Genomic DNA, 2,475 nt, shown 5'->3' with positions numbered 1-2,475 from the left:
TAACTGGGGGAAGGGGGCGTGGTTTCCGCGCACCACGTGACCTTCAATAACAAAACAAACCGGTCCCACCCACACGTCCCCCCTTCCCAAGCTCCACCCCTATCGGCGTTTCTATGGGAACTGCAGCCTTTTTTYCCCCCCCTCTATCACTGCCCTGCTGCAGATGCTGTCAGAGCTTGCATCTTTTTTCTTTTCTTTTTTTAACCAAAGACGAAAATGAGCGAGTGTAAAAGTCAACAAGCTACGTGCCAAAGGTAAACTGTCCAATGGGGAAAACCAAAATATACAAGTAAATCAGCTGCGTTGGCAGTCTGTGCGGTGAATGTGTACTGTGGTGTAACACCAACAGAGGGCACAATTTATATTCTGCTGCAAACCATACTCAACCAATGTGTGCCACTGTCCACACAGCAGCACTGAAGACAGATCAGCAACGTGGGGACGTTTCATCAGGTGTCATAAAGTAAACACATTACAGGAAGTCTGCTTACCTTCATTCGCCTTTCAAATCTGTTTTTTAATGAAAAATCGGGAAAAAGCTACATAGCTTAAAAATACATTTTCTATTTTACTTCTATATCTTTAGTGTGCAATGCAATAATGTGGAAAGATTTTGGGCAGTGCCTGGATTTTCTTGATTTCTTTTGAACTTGATTGTTTGTCTGGTTTTACTGTTATTGTTTTACATTTTCTACTTGCCTTATCTGATTTTATTTTCCACGTCATGAGATTCTTGTCCCATGTATTCTTGGAGTGGCTGCAACAATCGTGAATTTCCCCACAATGATTACTAAAGAATTTCCTTTTTTATTGCCCATAACAACAACAACAAAACATTGGTGCATTTGTTGCCCACAGTTGGTTGTGTGTCAGCAACTGCACATTTATTTGCGGTTGGCACAGTACCAACGTTATTACCATTTTAAATGACTAAATACCCAAGAAAGAAATCAATTTTTTTAAATATTTGATCCTAAAAACTATTAAAAAAACGACAGTTAAAGTAGTTCACTACAACCAGAACCAATCAGCGCTGATGGAATTTACTATTTAAAATAGGCTCATTTTTTATATAACCACCACCCCTTTAAAACATACAACCAGGCTACTCAATAACCATTTTAAACTTTAATAATATATATAATTAAAAACCTAAATACAAATTGAATAATAGATATAATAGTTTCCAATAATGACAATAGACATGGATATACTGTACCTTTGGAGTTTCTAAATTTGTAGGCTACACATTGCACATAAAATAAAAAATTTTATTAAAGCTTTATAAATTATTTTGAAATTAATCCATTATTTCAATAGCTCTTGGAACTTCAGGATAGCAGAAATAAAACACTTAGGCATCTGTAGGTGGATTTCAAATTGACTTTGTAGCACTGCAGGAAAAACCTCACAGTTTGTATGTAAAAGTCAATGATATTTGAAGTAAAGTTAATATTTATTATTTGAATGCATTGACTGATAAATGCTTTCAGTTCTCTGGTGGTGAAAAGTAAAATCAATAATTTGATCACTTTGGGCAGKAATCTTCCTTCTGTGCATGAAATCTAATCATCTCAGTTCATCTGAGAAGAAATGCATAATGTTTTGCTGAATTGTGTGCAGTGAGTCAGATCTGAGCTGAACAAATGCAGTTTTACATGCAGCAGTCCGCTTTGATTCTGCAAAGACTCAAGCAACATCACAGGAAGTGGTGATCATCACCGTGTGTTTGCAATTATTGAACCATCTGTACCTGCTGGCACAGACACAGATTACAGTGTCACCCACATCTGGTTGATTTAAAAAAATATGTTCATCCCTGTGATGTCAAAACACAATTACTCAGTTTGCAGGATGATGGGCATACGGAGAGAAATATCTGGAGAGGAAATGGGCTGCACTGATCCCAAAACATGATAAGAAATCCTGTGTGACATGTTGGCGGATATAAATGTACATTTTATTTCCTTAATTTGCTCAAACTTCGTCTCGATGCGTGTCCATCATATTCTGATGCTGCAGTGAGGTTTCCTTCAACAAAAGTAAAATGTGGATCCAGTGGATCATGAGATGTTTTGCTGACAATCAGAGATGACTTCAAAAGCCAATGACAAAGTTTTGTGTTGATCTTTGGTTTCCAAATCTTAGTTGTGAAATTGATTGTATTTTAGGTTGTTTTGTGTGTGTGTGTGTGTGTGTGTGTGTGTCTGTTTTCCACAGTCACTTAGCTGGTGGCAGCCATTTTGAATGGAGTTGACTTCAATTCAGTTATGCATTCAATCATAACATTTTTCATTAATCTCCATTTAGTGATTTGTGTACGGTGGTGCTTTGTACCAGCAAGTGTTTAGACAGTTCCACATGGCACCACAGAAGATTTAAGGATTTCTCAAACATGAATGAGTCAAAGCAACACTGTGGGTATGTTTTTGAGAGATTGACATTATAACATGATATAAAACTCAGAAAATCAGT

The sequence above is a fragment of the Austrofundulus limnaeus genome, unplaced genomic scaffold (genome assembly GCF_001266775.1).
Source record: "Austrofundulus limnaeus strain Quisiro unplaced genomic scaffold, Austrofundulus_limnaeus-1.0 Scaffold2628, whole genome shotgun sequence".
NCBI classification, from domain to species: domain Eukaryota; kingdom Metazoa; phylum Chordata; class Actinopteri; order Cyprinodontiformes; family Rivulidae; genus Austrofundulus; species Austrofundulus limnaeus.
The sequence above is the reverse complement of the archived record's forward strand: the minus strand, read 5'-3'. Positions refer to the sequence as shown.